Source organism: Trichechus manatus, unplaced genomic scaffold (assembly GCF_000243295.1).
Source record: "Trichechus manatus latirostris isolate Lorelei unplaced genomic scaffold, TriManLat1.0 scaffold00001, whole genome shotgun sequence".
In the NCBI taxonomy this organism is placed as follows: Eukaryota; Metazoa; Chordata; class Mammalia; order Sirenia; family Trichechidae; genus Trichechus; species Trichechus manatus.
Genome location: NW_004443937.1, coordinates 13,346,443 through 13,363,805, shown reverse-complemented (window position 1 = coordinate 13,363,805; position 17,363 = coordinate 13,346,443). Strand labels below are relative to the sequence as shown.

The 17,363-nt window shown below is 39.6% G+C and overlaps 1 protein-coding gene across 8 annotated transcripts in view; it reads left to right on the top strand.

Annotated features, from left to right (window-relative positions):
* The window catches only part of TMCC1 (transmembrane and coiled-coil domain family 1), a 202,611-nt gene that overhangs the window by 4,391 nt on the left and 180,857 nt on the right, over positions 1-17,363 (top strand). For 3 of the 8 annotated variants that reach the window (XM_023741199.1, XM_023741121.1, XM_023741162.1), the window contains one exon: positions 9,118-9,496. The exons of 2 other annotated variants lie outside the window; for them this stretch is intronic. The gene's annotated coding sequence lies outside the window, so the exon portion shown is untranslated. Of the gene's footprint in view, positions 1-9,117; positions 9,497-11,181; positions 11,685-14,452; positions 14,534-17,363 lie in introns of those variants that run through there. 3 more of the 8 variants (XM_023741382.1, XM_023741248.1, XM_023741390.1) reach the window with 3 other exon arrangements.

Sequence of the window (17,363 nt, the reverse complement as noted above, 5' to 3'; positions counted from 1 at the left end):
TCCCTGTGCGGAGAAGCTCCTAGTCCGGGGGAACATTGATGAGAAGGCCAACAGAGAGAGAAAGCCTTTCCCTGGAGCTGATGCCCTGAAATTTGGACTTTTAGCCTACTTTACTGTGAAGAAATAAATTTCTCTTTGTTAAAGCCATCCATTTGTGGTATTTCTGTGGTAGCAGCACTAGATGACTAAGACAGAATTTGGTACTGAGAGTGGGATGCTGCTCTAACAGATACCTAAAATGTGGGACCGGTTTTGAAACTGTTAATGGATAGAGGAGCAGCAGCAGCAAAGGACCAGCAGCAGCACAAGACCTGCATCGGTAGGGAAGTGGCAACAGCAGAGAACCGGCAGCAGCAGAACCAGGAGACCAGTGCCAGGCGGCGCTGGAGCTGACCCACGGACTGAGGGAGCCAAGTGCCTGTGCGCAGGAGGCTTCCTGGCGGAGTGGGGTACCTCTGGACACTGGTGGAGCTTCAGATCTTTGGAACACTTGCCCCAGCAGGGCAGATGCAGGCATGAGGCCCGAGGAGCCAAGAGGCTAAGAAACCAGGAAACAAGCTGAAGAGACCTGGGACCCAAGAAGCCGAGCTACCTCCGTCTCAAAAGTTATGGCCATGACCTCAGGGGTTTCAAAGGGTGGAGCCATGGCCTCTGGTGCTTCTAAGGGTAAAGTCACCACTCAGATGGACTGGGAGAATGGTGGGCCTAAAGCCAAGGGAGCAGAGTTGCTGTCCCAGTGGGCCCGGAAGGCAGAGCTGAAGCCCAGGGCTGAGGGGCCTCCACTCAGAATCTGGAAAGTATGGCCAATACCTAAAGTCTGGTGGGCAGGGCCATTGTGTAAATTGTCTCAGAGGACAGAAGATTATTTTCAAAGCCTTGAGGGCTAATGTGATGTGTTCTTCTGACTTGCTGGGTGCCTGTTATCCCTTTCGCTGCAGTTTTTCCCATTTGTAATGGCAATGTCTAGCTTGTTCCTGTTCTGCCATTGTACCTTTGGGAGCAGATAACTTGAATTCTAGATTTCACAGATGAAGAGGAATTTTTGGATTTTGGACTTGGAGTTAAGACTTTTGCTATGATATGATGGGGTTAATATGTTTTGCGTGTTGCAAGGATGTGATTTTTGGGGGGCCAAAGGGTGGAATGTCATGGATTGAATTATGTCCCCCCAAAAAAGTGTGTATCAGTTTGGCTGGGCCATGATTCGTGGTATTGTGTGATTTGCCTATGTGTTGTAAATCCCGCCTCTATGATGTTAATGAGGGAGAATGGGTGGCAGTTGTGTTAACTCAGTCTACAAGATTGGATAGGGTACTGAGGCAGTCTCTTGAGATATAAAAGAGACAAGTGAGCAGAGAGACGGGGACCTCATACCACCAAGAAAGCAGTGTCAGGAGCAGAGCTTGTCCTTTGGACCTAGGGTTCCTGTGCGGAGAAGCTCCTAGTCCCAGGGAACATTGATGAGAAGGCTGACAGAGAAAGCCTTCCCCTGGAGCTGATGCCCTGAATTTGGACTTTTAGCCTACTTTATTGTGAAGAAATGAATTTCTCATTGTTAAAGCCATCTACTTGTGGTATTTCTGTTATAGCAGCACTAGATGACTAAGACAGAAGCTATTACAGTAATCCAAGTGAGAAAAGATGATTTTTTGGACCATGTTGGGTGTGGCAGTGAATATGGTGTGAGGCATGGTCTGATTCTGGATATATTTTTCAAGTAGAGTCAATAAATTTTGCTGATAGAGTGGATGTGTGCTCTGCAAGGAAGAAATGAGTTAAAGACAGTGCTAAGGTTTTTGCTCTGAGTTCCTGGAAGGATGCGGTGGCCATTTATTGAGATGGGGAAGACTGAAGGAAGAACAAGTTTGGAGGGGAAGAAAAGACCTCAGTTTTGGATATAAATTTGAGATGCCCATTAGATAATAGAGATATTGAGTAGGCAGTTGGGTTTATGAATCTGGAATTCACAAGAGAGGACCTGCTGGAGGTATACATTAGATTAAAGCCATGAGACTGGATGAGATCACCAAGGGAGTAGAGATTGAAGTGAGAAGGAGTTGAAGAACTTAGAGTTTAGAGGACACGGAGATGAGGAGGGGCCCCCAAAGGAGACTCAGTAGGAGCAGCCAGAGAGGTAGGAAGAAAACCAGATGAATTGGTGCCCTGAAGCCAAATGAGAAAAATGTTTCAAGTAGAGATTGATCAACAGTGTTGAATACTACTATTAAGATGAAGTCTGAGAATTAATCATTTGATTTAGTAATGTAGAAGTTATTGGTAACCTTGGCATTTATGGAACACCTCTTTTTCTCCATTTATTTATTTAAAAAATGTTTATTGAATGCTTACACATGTGTTTGGCTTTTTTGTATGTGCTGGAGATATGATAAATGTTTCTGCCCAAATGGAGTTTCCGTTCTAGGGAAATAAAGTAGCAAACTGAGGACAAGACTTGTTAGTGGTTTCAGACAAGTACTGGTGGCCTTAAAGCAATGTGGGCATATGGAAAACCCAAAGAAAACTGATGTGAAGTGAACTTACCTTTCTGATAGTTAGGACAGTGCTCAAATATTATGGAGAATGTAGAAAACAGAGTTAAGCAATTATCTGACAAACCTTGATTGTGAAGAGAGAGTTCAAACGTGTTAAGTTTATGTTCTCCTTTTTATATTTGCAGATTCCTCAGTGGGATTGATCCCGTAGCAATTCAAGTCAGCAGACATTTGAGTATCTATTATGGGCAAGGCACTGTGCCAGGTGCTGTAGTAAAACATAACAGTTTTAAGGACTTTGTAGAAATATCAGCTTTGACCCACATTTAAAATTCTCACATGCATAACGTAAATCTAAAAGCAGTTTTAAAGTTTTTTATTTTAAACATTTTTATCATAGTAATACGCAAATGTTGAAAAATTTAAAAGTGAAGAAATCCTCTTTCGTTTCTGATTCCCATCCTGTAGTTTTCCTTAGAAACAACTATTTTTTACCAATTTTTTGTGTGTCTTTCCAGATTTTATGTATATATGCCTAGATGTATATATCTGGTGGCTAAGTGGCACAGATAGTTAAGCACTTGACTACTAGCTGAAAAGTTGGCTGTTCGAACCCACCCAGAGGTGCCTCGGAAGACAGGCCTGATGATCTGCTTCCGAAAGATCATAGCCTTCAAAACCGTGTGGGAACAGTTCTAATGTGCACACATGGGGTTGCCATGAGTTTGAATCAACTCGACAGCAGTTAACAACAACAGATAGGTCTATATAGCCCCCCTTTTAAGAACTCAAATGGAGGGCCCGCTATTCAAGCAGTTCTACACCTTCCTTTTTTTCTTATAAAATACATTAGTACTTATAAACTTGAATCATATTTTTTTTTAACAGCTGAATAGTATTTCATGTTATGTATTTACTGTAATTTATTGATTTGGGTTTTTTAAATGCCTGCACTGCATTAAGACAACAAATACTCATCTGAGACCACTAATAATTCTTGGCCCAATCTGCAACTTCATTTCCACTGGAATTTAAGCTCCATTAGTTTCCATCTGTGTATCGCTTAGGGTACATTCAGTTGTAAATAATGGTAACAGAAAACCTAACAGTGACTTAAACAGTAAAGACTTAATTGTTTCATTGAAGGGAAGCAAGCAGGTAGGCAGTTTAGGACTACTTCAGTAGCTCAGTGATATTTAGGACCTAGAGTTTTCTCTTCATCTCCATCATCCTTAGTATGTAGGTTTTCCAGCATCCTCTTGTCACTTCATGGTTGCAAGATAGCTGCCTTAGCTCCAAGCAGCACAGCTAACTGCCCTCAAAGACAGGAAATCAGAGACAAAATAGTTCTCTCCTAGGAAGGCTATGTCATTTTAAATGGGAGGAAAATAATTCCCAGAAGTCAGCATTTCACAAACTTCAGTGTGCATAACAATCACCTTTAGAGCTTGTTAAAATACGAAGTCCTGGGATCACAGTAGGTTTGGAGTGGGCCTAAGAATTTATATTTCTAACAAGCTCCCATGTGATGCTGATACCGTGGGTCAGCAAATCACGCTTTGAGTAGCACTGCCCTATGCAACACCTCCTTATGTTTTAATGAGGGTCATGTTGCTGTCCTTGATTCCAAGGGAGTTTGGGAAAGTGATTATCTGGTGAAGAGAATAGGATAGCCATAGTTGGCTTAAACTAATCATGAGTCGTCTTTTGGGCTGAGCACATTACCACGCTGAACAAAATGTGAGCTCTGATAAATGAGGAAGAAGGGAGAAATGACTGTTGGATTGACAACTAACAGTGCCTAGCACTTTTGCTATTGCAAATCATGCTGCAGTGGATATCTGTGCTCCAAAGAAAAAGGTAGATGCAGTTAAATTTTTTGTAGATTGCTAAATTGTCCTCTGAAGAGTTGAAATCAATTTATATTCCCATTAGCAGTCTATGAGAGCACTTGTTTCCCCATTATCCTTGTAAGTAAGATGTATTATTAGATGTTTTGGTCTTTGCCAATCTGATAGGTAAGAAATGGTATCCCATTGTACACTTAATTTGCATTGTTCTTATGAGTGAAGTTGAAGATCTTTTCATCTATATAAAAATCATTTGTCTGATTTTCTATGAACTGGCTGTTCCTGTTGGATTCTGGTTCTTTTTTTATTTGATTGAATGATTTTTTTTTTCAATTAATTTTTAGGAGCCATTTATGTAATGAAATTAGCTTGTTGCCATATGTGTTGCAAAATCTTTTCCTAGTTTGTTAGTCTTTGACTTTGATTGCCTACTTATAAATCCTGTGATTACACAGGATTGTAAGTTCTGCTGTTGCCAGGCTATATGAATCTAGATCTTGAGCAATGGTATAAAAAGCGTGCTTACCAAAAAATTTGTAAGTGATGCTAAAACTGAAAGGACTTTTGAATATGTAACATCACAGAAAATCAAGAATATCTAAGCAAGTATGAAGTGTGAAAGTGTCAAGATGGATGTTAGATAGGAAACTTAGAGGTCAGTGAGTTTATGTTAATGAGAGGAGAAACAGTTTGGAAAAGGAGGGTGAGAATGGTTGCACAACTAGAAGAATATAATCAGTGTCACTGAATTGTAGAAATTTTTGAATTGGTGTATGTTCTTGCAGTTCAATGGACAGCTTTTGTGTGGCCTTTCTTGCCATGGTCTTGTAACTCCCACCCAAGTGTTTGGGTGGTACTGTACATATAAGGTAATTCTGGCCTACCAAGGGGATTGGTTGGTTTTGCCATCCCTCTAGGCTTAAACGAGAGCCAATTCCAGAGCAGAGAGAGGATCTCATCACCACCAAGAAAGAAAAGCCAAAAGCAGAGCACATTCTTTGGACCTGGGATCCCTGTGCTAAGAAGCTCCTGGAACCAGGAGACTGAGAGAGAGAGCTGTAACACTGAAGATGGCGAGTAGCGGTGGCAGAGAAACAGTGGCAGGAGAGACTGGCAGGAGACAGCACAGTGGGCTTCCCAGCCCATGGAACAAGAAGGCTGAGTGCCTTTGGGCAAGAGGCTTGCTGGTGGAGTAGGGTGCCTCCAGGCACTTGGTAGAGCTAGGTTTGGTGACCCACAGAGCTAGAGCTGAGCGCCTTTGGGCCAAGGTTTATTGGTGGAGTAGGGTGCCTCTTGGCATTTAATAGGCAAAGCTAAAAGAGCTTTATAACACTTGGCCAAGCAGGGCAGAGGCCGAAGGGCCAGAGAAAGGCGTGCCTGTGGGCACAGCTGAAAAGAGACTGTCCTGATGGAAGAACTGTATTCTGAGCATTCCTGAACCTGAATTGTAAACTGTTACTTCCCTGATAAACCCCATAATCGTGAGTATTGTCTATAAGTTCTGTGTGGGCATTGCAATGAATTATAGAACCCAGCAGAGAAGTAGAGAGTGCCGTGGGAGGGATGGTTGGTGTCGGAATTGGTAAAGATGGCGGAAAGAGGATGCATGTCTGACCCCCCACCTCATAGGAATCAGCCCTGGGCTGTTGATCTTGGTTCTCCTTCCCCCTTTTGAAGTTAGATGAGGAGCTAGATGCCTCTGCCATGCCATTTTTACAGAAAATAATGAAAAGTCTTGTTGACTTTAGTTCCTTAATAATTGGGGAGGAAAAAATGAAATGTTTGCTTTTGCTTGTAGAAAAGAGTACAGTAATCAAAAAGGCAGCTTTTTCAAAAATATAGAAAATAGAAAAGTAGAATATTACTTGTCTTAGTTACCTAGTGCTGCTATAACAGATTTACCACAAGTGAGTGGCTTTAACAAACAGATTTATTTTCTCACAGTTCAGGAGGCTAGAAGTCCGAATTCAGGGTGCCAGGTCTAGGGGAAGGCTTTCTGTCTCTATCAGCTCTGTAGGAAGGTCCTTGTCTCCTTTGAGCATCTGCTCCTGGGTGATCTTCATGTGGCTTGGCATCCTTCCTCCCTTGCTTGTTTTTATGTCTCCGAAGAGACTGACTTAAGACACATCCTACACTAATCCCGTCTCATTAATGTAACAAAGACAGCCCATTCCCAAATGGGAGTTTAATCACAGGCATAGAGGTTTGGATTTACAACCTATGTTTTTGAGGAACATAATTCAATCCGTAACACTACTAAATCAGTACATGGAATTTTATTTTATTTATATTATTATTATTATTTTTGGCAGTGTATCTCTTAAGACTAGTGTTTCAAGGACATACTTTGGGACATGCAATCTTAAAAAATTGTTAAAACTAGAGAGTTCATAATTTTACACTGCATAATAGAAAGTAAAGGTTGCTATACTGTAGGAGGAAGCAGGAAGTTGTGTGTTAAAACTAGGTTTAGTTTCCAGTTCTGCCACTTGTGTATGGTGAGAAATTTACCCTATGAGATTTAATTTTCTCATCTGTTGTTGGGGACAGTGTCTACCTTTAAAGGAGCTTGACTTCTAACCAAAAGGTTGACATTTCAAACCCACCAGCCACTCTGTGGGAGGAAGAGGTAGCAGTCTACTACTGTAAAGATTTACAGCCTTGGAAATCCTATGGGGCAGTTCTACTCTGTCCTATAGGGTCACTGTAAGTCAGAATTGGTTTGACAGCAGTGGGTTTTTGAGTCTACCTTTCAGGGTTGTGTACACTGGAAGTAATTTATGCTAAGTGTCTAGTAAATGCCTGGCACACAGATGGCATAAAATTAATAGTAATTATTATTAACAACTATTCTGACAGTGTACTTACGTGTTTGAGTCTTCTTTTTAAACATGTGCAGCAAGATAATCTGGGAGATTATATCCACAAATTTATTTGTATCTTCAAGCTTTACAAATACATACTAGGAATTACTACTATTATGTAAAACCAGATCTTGTTTTTTAGAGCACAGGGCTGGGTTTCACAGCATCAGTATTGAATTCCCTTTAGTTCATTGATATGCTTCTTTGTTGGAACTGTTTTGATTCTTGATAATGTAAATAACATTTGTTTTGAGATCCTTAGATGAAAGATGCCATTGAAACAGCTGAGTGCTATATTCCTGAGTAGTCTTTAACAGATTCCAGTACCATGTCTTTTCTGCTTAGACTTTTTTTGTCCTCAAAATGGCTGTGCTCTAATCCTGTGACAGAGCTAATTCTGCAGTGTGATGTGACAGAAACATTTTTCTGACATGAATAAGGCCCATTTTTCTTAAACTATTGGGTCATGAAATTCGTGTAGAAATGCCTTTTGATGGTCTTAATCTTTTTCATGGTAAACAACAACATGTGAATTTTCATAGGCAGGAGAGGAAGGGTAAATTGTTTGGAATTCCAAATTCTTTTCTAGTTCAGGTTTTTTTCTCTGCCTGCCTATTTCAACATGCTTGCTAAAGAACTGGACATTGTCTTGTTTTAATACAGGAATTTCCTTAGACAATGTAAGCCTTAAGTTAATGTATAAAATATTTTGAACATCTTTGGGAGCTATCTTGGGGTACTAGAATGAATGCTCATCTAACATAGTACCTAGCAGAGTTCTTGACACATTACCCACTGCCTGTTCTGACTCATAGCGACCCAATAGTGTTTCCAAGGCTGTAAATCTTTATGGAAGCAGACTGCCACATCTTTTTCCTGCGAAGCCACTGGTGAGTTCGAACCACCGACCTTTGGGTTAGCAGTCAATCGCTTTACCAGCAGGGCTCCTTTGACACATGTTAAAAATCAAACCAAACCCATTGCCATCAAGTCTGACTCATAGTGAGAACTGCTCCATAGGGTTTCCAAGGAGCAGCTGGTGGATTTGAACTACTGACCTTTTGGTTAGCAGCCAGACATTTAACCACTGTGCCACCAGGGCTCCTTGACACGTTAGGCACTTACTAAATATCTTTTGCTCTTCCAGGAATTAGAAGGCCTCGATTCTAGCCTTTGTATGCCTCCAGCTGTGTGACCTAATTAGACTGTTGTTAGGTGCCGTCGAGTTGGTTCCGACTCATAGGGACCCTGTGTACAACAGAACGAAACACTAACTGGTCCTGCGCCATTCTTGTGTTTGTTGTTATGCTTGAGCCCACTGTTGCAGCCACTGTGTCAGTCCATCTCCATTGAGGGTCTTCTTCTTTTTCGCTGACCCTCTACTTTACCAAGCATGATATCCCTCTCCAGGGACTAATCCCTCCTGATAACATGTCCAAACTATGTGAGACATAGTCTCGCCATCCTTGCTTCTAGGGAGCGTTCTGGCTGTACTTCTTCCAAGACAGATTTGTTCCTTCTTTTGGCAGTCCGTGGTATATTCAGTATTCTTCGCTAACACCATAGTTCAAAGGCGTCAGTTCTTTGCTGTTCCTTATTCATTGTCCGGCTTTCGCATGTATATGAGGCAATTGAAAACTCCATAGACTGGATCAGTCTCATTTTCATTTTTAAAAGCACTAGAATCCCTTCCCACTCTGATTCAGTGACTCAGTTCATTCTTAGCCTTATTTAAAAAAAAAAAAAAAATTGGTTCCTGTTTGGTCTTGAAGTCAATCTCTGGTAAATAAGCAAATGCAGAGTCACCAGTTAGGCTAAATTGGGAAGTGTTGTGAAATAACAGTTATTTACTTGGCCGTATGTTCTTTCTTTACGCTCATGGAGTTACCATAGATTTTTTACCCACTCCAGGTTGGGACTGTCTACTATCAAGCAAGAAGATTTCTTTGCATCTGCCCAAAGAGGATGAAGTGGGAGCTTCATAGAAAGACTGATTTTTTTTCCCATCATATATGTCCCTAAATGGTACTGTTGTGCAGTACACTTACTGTATGCAGTGGGAAATATAATTTAGGAGATTTAATTTTCTTATCTGTTATTGGAGACAGTATCTACCTTTCAGAGCTGTGTACACTGAAATTTATTTAGTCTAAGCTTCTAGTAAATGAGGAATACTGATTCAGTTGTTTTTTAAAAAAATACTTTCTTAAGATAGGTTTAGAAAAATTTGGTCAGTGGAGAAAAACCTTTTCAAAATTTTCTTATATTTTCCTCATTTGTGACAATGAATGTAAGTATACTGAAAGTAGTATTATGGTTGTCATCTAATCTGATTTTTTTTTGTTGTTATGGTTTACTTAATTTCTTTCTGTACCTAGAGAATTTGCATTGATCTTTCAAGTATTCTGAAATAATAATTGCTTTTTTTTAACTTGGCAAAAATAACTGATTTTCTTCAGTGTTTTGGTACTTAGGCTTTTCTTTGTTGTGGCCTAAAATGAAATGACAAATTTGGGAATTTAAAAACTAAAATAAATTTATATTTAAAATTGATGTCACTGATTACTGGCCCAAACATTAAGATTCTTCTAAATGGTCTAATATCTGTTAGTAAAATGTAAAACAAAGCAAAATAATAATTTTCTTCTGGTATTATGGCAGTATGGAGGCAGAGGAGGATTAGGAAGACAGAAGTCCAACATGTAGATTTGGATCTACCAATGAGTTAGTAAATATTTATTGAATGCCTTCTGTGTGCTCAGTTCTGTTATGGCATTTGGATTTGATATGGTATCTCTCTTCAAGAAGCTTACTTTCCAGGGAGGAAAACATGAAAAATAGCTGACTATTGAAGGCCACACAATTTGTATTATGGAAGTTCAAAGAAGGGGAAAGTAGATTAGTGCTGAAGTGGATTTGATTGTGTCCTTTGTTTGGGTAAATGCTGGAGAAAAGCAATAACATTGCAAGTATGAAAAATAAGATGAATGAAAGTATAGAGATAGAAATTAGTCCTTTATTGTGTGTTTTTGCAGTTGGGAGACTAGTTTAATCCATTTGGTTTACCTTTTGGAGACATAGCTTAGTTTTGAGTCAAGTTAGCCTAAAAGATACGAAGGATGAACTTTGAGAGGCAGAACAGATACAAAGGAAAATGGGGAGACTTTTTTTTTTTTTTTTAAATTCGTAGGTAGTGATATGTAGAATGAATTGGAGGGAGAAGAGACTTGCATAGGTGAAGACAGTTGGAAGTGTCATGTTGTAGTCCTGAAATAAGGTGAAAGAAGTATCCAAAAATAACCTTTGTTATTTTTCTGTCCTATAGTGAAAATAAACCTTTGTTAAAACATTGTTTATTGTTAAAGACTACTCTGTCAGCAGAACACTTGTTTATTCAATAGTATTTCAAAGCACTGCAAACTGGAACTTAAATCAGTGGCAACAGGGATCACAATAGAGGGTCCTGGACAGAGCTGGAGAAAAATGTAGAACAAAATTCTGACTCTCTGTCTCTCTGTCTCTCTGTCTCTCTCTCTCACACACACACACCACACACCCACACACACCCACACCCACACACACACACACAACCAAAACAAAAAAAACCAGACTTACTGGTCTGACAGAGACTGGAGAAACCCTGAGAGTATGGCGCCAGGACACCCTTGTTAGCTCAGTAATGAAGTCACTCCTGAGGTTCACCCTTCAGCCAAAGATTAGACAGGCCCATATAACAAAACGCGACTAAAGGGGCACACCAGCCCGGGGGCAAGGACAAGAAGGCAGGAGGGGACAGGAAAGCTGTTAATAGGGAACCCAAGGTTGAGAAGGGAGAGTGTTGACATGTCATGGGGTTGGCAACTAGTGTCACAAAACAATATGTGTACTAATTGTTTAATGAGAAGCTAGTTTGTTCTGTAAACCTTCATCTAAAGTACAATAAAAGAGAAGAAAAAATATCAGTGACATCTGACAAACCATTCCTTATTTTATGACAACTTGTCAGTGAATAATATTGAATAAAACCAATATATAGTTTTTTTATGTTTATGGTAAGTAGTGCCAAATGTATTGAATTTCTAATCTTCCCTGGGTCTTTGAGCCCAGAATTCTGTCTGTTGCAAACAGTGAAAGTATAAAATACACTTTGTATACTGTTAGGAAACAAATGAGAGATGAAGACGCACTAGTATAAAGTGTATTTATTCCATAATCTAAGTTTAGAAATCAGTAGAGCAAAGATCAGGTTAAGGCATCAAGGCACTCGGAATAGTGGGTATATTTCGTTTTGACCTACATCTCCTGTTCTGCTCTTACTTGACTAAGAGCAGTGAAAGTCCATAAACTATGGTATGTAGTACTGCTGATCTCTGATTTAAGCTTCATGTAGATGACTTCCAAATCTGCATCTTCAGCCTAGACTTTCTTCTACCTGCTGAACACCTGCACTTTGATGTCCTGCTGGTTCCTGAAACTTGGTATGTGTCTTCTTTCATATTCCTTGGCATTTTGCCATGGCCTCCTTGAATTCCCATATACCTGTTCCTCCTCTAGTTTGCTTATCTTGTTTAATGGCTCATCATTCACTTAGCCAACAAAACTCTGGGTTATTTTTTATTTCTTTCTGTTCCTGACTCTTCACACTGTTCAACAGTTTCAGACTTCTGAAACATCTCTTCTCCATTGAACCTTCAGGGTGTTCATTTGTTCACTCATGCACATTTTCACTTATTCTAACACATTTATTAAGCACCTTCTATGTGCCAGGCAAGGAGCCCGGTGGCGCTGTGGTTAAGCGCTTGGCTGCTAACCACAAGGTCGGCAGTTCGAACCCACAGGAGAAAGATGTGGCAGTCTGCTTCCATAAAGATTACAGCCTTGGAAACCCTATGGGACAGTTCTACTCTGTCCTATAGGGTTGCTGAGTCGGAATCGACAGCACACAACAACAACATTTTCCAGGCACTGTACTAGGAACTAGGGATATAGTGGTGAATAAGACAGATGAGCTTTCTGCCCTTATAGGACTTATAGCCCAAACTTTCATCCTCTTTTCCCCCTTTGGTTTATTGTTATGGCCACCCCATTTTTCCTGGTTACGGATATAAAACCAAAAAACTTGTTGCCTTTGAGTTGATTCTGACTCATAGCAACCCTATAGGACAGAGTAGAGTAGAACAGCCCCATAGGGTTTCCAAGGAGCAGCTGGTGGATTCGAACTGCCAATCATTAGGTTAGCAGCCAAGCTGTTAACCACTGCACCACCAGGGCTCTACACTTGAACTTTAACTAATATATATAAAAAATGCACATGGACCCTCAAGACTATGGCCCCCAGACACCCTGCTAACCTAGAACTGAAGCCACTCGTGAGGTTGACTTTTTAGCCAAAGATTAGACAGGCCTGTAAAACAGACAATAACATGACGAGGAATGGGCTTTTTAGTTGAATCAAGTATACAAGACCAAATGGACAATACATGCTCAAAAGCAAGGACGAGAGGGCAGGAAGGGACAGGAAAACTAGATGAATGGACACAGAGAACCCAGGTTGGAAGGGGAAAAGGGGAGAGTGCCGACACATTGTGGCTGTTGGCAACTAATGTCACAAAACAATTTGTGTATAAATTTTTTAATGAGAAACTAATCTGCACTGTCAACTTTTACCTAAAACACAATAAAGTTAAAAAAACAAATGCACATGATGAGTGATTGTTTTGAGGATATGAGATTAAAAGTAGTTGTACGTTTCTCTAAAATCTAGATTTTTCTCTAAATGTGGCATAATCCATTTATAATCTTAAAAAATAATAAACATGAATAAAAAATAAGCCATTGGCATGGATTCTGCTTTCTGAGAGGTAGAAGTGCAGGATGTGCCAAGTGTGACATTTACGCCACCATAGGATGACTGCTCGTTGTTAGGTGCTGTCGAGTTGGTTCTGACTCATAGCAACCCTATGCATAACAGAACGAAGCACTGCCAGGTCATGTGCCATCCTCACAATTGTCGTTATGCTTGAACCCATTGTTGCAGCCAGTGTGTCAGTCTATCTCTTCCTCTTTTTCGCTGACCCTCTACTTTATCAAGCATGATGTCCTTCTCCAGGGACTGATCCCTCCTGATAATATGTCCAGAGTATGTGAGACGTAGTCTCACTATCCTTGCCTCTAAGGAGCAGCCTGCTTGTACTTCCTTCAAGACAGATTTGTTCGTTCTTTTGGCAGTCCATGGTATATTCAATATTCTTTGCCAACACCACAATTCAAAGGCATCCATTCTTCTTCGGTCTTCCTTATTCATTGTCCAGCTTTCGGTCAGGTGCACTTTAGTCCTCAAGGTGACATCTTTGCTTTTCAACACTTTAAAGAGGTCTTTTGCAGCCGATTTGCCCAATGCCATGTGTCTTTTGATTTCTTGACTGCTGCTTCCATGGGTGTTGATTGTGGATCGAAGTAAAATGAAATCCTTGACAACTTCAGTCTTTTCTCTGTTTATCATGATGTTGCTTACTGGTCCAGTTGTGAGGATTTTTGTTTTCTTTATGTTGAGGTGTAATCCGTACTGAAGACTGTGGTCTTGGATCTTCATCAGTAAGTGCTTCAAGTCCTCTTTGCTTTCAGCAGGCAAGGTTGTGTCATCTGCGTTATGGCGGGTTGTTCACGAGTCTTCCTCCAATCCTGATGGCTGCATTCTTCTTCATATAGTCCAGCTTCTCTGATTATTTGCTCAGCATACAGATTGAATAAGTATGATGAAAAGGATACAACCCTGACGCACACCTTTCCTCATTTTAAACCATGCAGTATCCCCTTGTTCTGTTCAAATGACTGCCTCTTGGTCTATGTACAGGTTCTGAATGAGCACAATTAAGTATTCTGGAATTCCAGTTCTCTGCGATGTTATACATAATTCGTTATGATCCACACAATCAAATGCCTTAGCATAGTCAGTAAAACACAGGTAAACATCTTTTTGATATTCTCCGCTTTCACCCAGGATCCATCTGACATGAGCAATGATATCCCTGGTTCCACGTCCTCTTCTGACTTCGGCTTGAATTTTTGGCAGTTCCCTGTCGATATACTGCTGCGTGGTTATACAGGATGGCTTACCTGTACAAAATGAATGATTGACTACTGAGATCTAGTCTGGCTTTAAAATTTTGTGGCTGTGAACTAAGAGCCATAGTTTATATCAATCCATTGAGGCCTAACCTATACATGCCTCACTTTCTCACTGTAGACATGTAAATGGCCAAAATGGAAGGAGAGGAAGTATACTACCTTCAAACTCCCTTGGAAAAACTGAGGAATGAAGCAAGAGGTAAACACTGTGATGGTTTTTAGAGATAGTATCAACATGAGAACTTCTTTTGCATTCTTTGCATTATTTCACAACTAGTTTTAGATGAAAATCATTTTCTCATTTGAGACCAAGGTATGACATTTGGGGATGTGTTGGGAATAGAGGAGATGTTGATTTGGTTCTTCTGTTTTCTAGCCTTATTCTGGATGACTTGCTGAGCAAGGATGGGCTCCTTCCCTTACTCTGTCTTTTCTCTGCTCCCAATAGAAGACTTAAGATCCAATCTCTTTATGAGGCATGAAAGATAGATTGATTATAGAACAGAGAGCTGGGAGACCTGTTTTTCTTCTTGATTTTGAAACACCAAAGTAAATTGCTGTATTTCTCCATGCTTCATTCTTTTTACTAAAAGAAGATGAAATCTGACTTCACTGTCCTTATGTCAAATGCTTTGGTGGTACTTTGGAACACTTCTTTTTTTTTATTTCAGTTTTAAAAATTAAGCTATATTTTAAGTAAATGCACAAATCTAAGAAGTATATATAACTCAATGAATTTTTACATATGTATATAGCTGTATATATATATATATATATATATATATATATATACATTGTAACCACCAATCAGATAAAAATATAGAACATTTTCATTCCCCCAGAAAGTTTTCTTTCTAATCAATACCCTCCTTTTGAGCACTTTGAGGACTTTATTATTGATGTTAAGAAGCCAGTGAAAATAAATTTTGACATCTTTTACACTTCACCAGTAATTTAAATCTTGAATCCTAGGATAAAGTCTAATCTGTAAAGAGTAATGTCTTTAGACTTTTAGAAATGGGGTGTAGAGGCTGTGGTTTTATATTGATGAAATGGCAGTGTTGTTTCCCAGCATGTATATATTTTCTTTTCTCTGTAGAGTTTTTCCTGAAAGTAAATTTATTTGGAAAGGTTTTAAGTAAGTAGGAAAAGGCAAGTTGTTTGGCCAAATGAATGATGAGATTATTCCAGGTCTGTGAATTCTATTCTTCCTTCTACCTGTGCCATTGAACCCTGGGAATGAGACCTAACCTCATTTGTTTTCATTTAATATTCAGCACTTTTTTATCTGAGACATTGCATGTGAATCTTTCTAACTTTCTGCTGTGCAATTTTAGTCCACTTTATATTTTAGCTATTTATGTACGTGCTCTTGTTTCCTGATTTTATATGTAAATTTATATGCATAATTGCTTAATTTTGATAAAAATATGTATAACAGAACATTCGCCGCAACAGTTTTTACATATCGCTTCAGTGACATTGTGTATGTCATCATGTTGTGCAACCATCATCACTGTTTGTTTCCAAATTATTCCACCACCATTAATAGAAACTCAGTGCCCTCTAAGCAAAGACTTCCCCTTGCCCTTCTCTCTCACCCCTAGACCACTAATAAACTTTGGTTTCTATACATTTGCCCTTTTCCTATAAGTGGGATCATATAATATTTGTCCTTTTGTGACAGACTTATTTCACTCAGCGTAATGTTTTAAAGGCTCATCCATGTTGTACTGCATTTTGTTTATCCATTCATCTGTTGATGGACATTTAGGTTGTTTTTACCTTTTGGCTATTGTGAACAGTGCTGCAGTGAAAATTGGTGTATAAGTTTCTGTTTGTGTTCCTGCTTTTACTTCTTTCAGGTATATTCCTAGGATTGGGATTGCTGGGTCATAAGGTAGTTCTGCGTTCAATTTTTTGAGGAACCATCAAACTGTTTTCCACAGCAGGTATACTATTTTGCACTCCCACCAGCAGTGGATGAGGGTTACAATTTCTCTACATCCTCCCCAACCAGTTGTCATTAAGTTGACCCTGATTCATGGCAACCCCATGTGTGTCAGACTAGGACTATGCTCCATAAGGTTTTTAGTGGCTTATTTTTCAGAAGTAGCTCACCAGGCCTTTCTTCTGAGGAGCCTCTGGGTGGACTCCACCCTCCAACCTTTCGGTTTGCAGCTGAGTGCTTTACCATTTGTACCACCCAGGGACTCCATATCTTTGTCAATACCTGTTATTTTCACAGTAACACCTAATATTTTCCATTTTTTGATCATAGCCATTTTAGTGGGGATAAAGTGGTATTTCATTGTGATTTTGATTTGCATCTCCTGAATGACTAATGACATCGAGCATCTTTTCATGTGCTTGGTCATTTGTATATCCTCTTTGGTGAAATGTTTATTCAATTCCTTTGCCTATTTTTTGATTGGGTTGTTTGTCTTTTTGTTGGTAAGTTGGAGTTCTTTGTATATTCTGGATATTAAGTGCTTATTAGATACACTGTTCCCCCAAATTTTCTCCCAATCTGTAGGTTGTCTCTGTTGATAAAGTGCTTTGATGCACAAAAGTTTTTAATTTTGATTATTTCCAATTTATGTTTTGTCTTTTGCTGCTCGTGCTTTTCGTTGTCATAGCTAAAATGTGTTGTCAAAAACTAGATCCTGAAGCATTGTTGTTAGTTGCTGTTGAATCAACTCTGACTCATGGCGACCCCATGTGTGGAAAACTGCTCCACAGGGTTTTCAAGGCCGTGACCTTTCAGAAGCAGATCACGAGGCCTGTTTTCCAAGGAGCCTGTAGGTGGGTGCGAACCACCAATCTTTTGACTAGCGCTTAACCATTTGCACCACCCAGGGACTTCTAAAACATTGCCCCTGTGTTTTTTTCTGAGTTTTAGTTTTTATATTTGTAGTTCTTTGATCCATTTTGAGTTGATTTGTACATATGGTGTGAGGTATAGGTCCAGCTTCATTCTTTTGCATATGAACATCCAGTTTTCTCATCGCTGTTTGTTAAAGAGACTC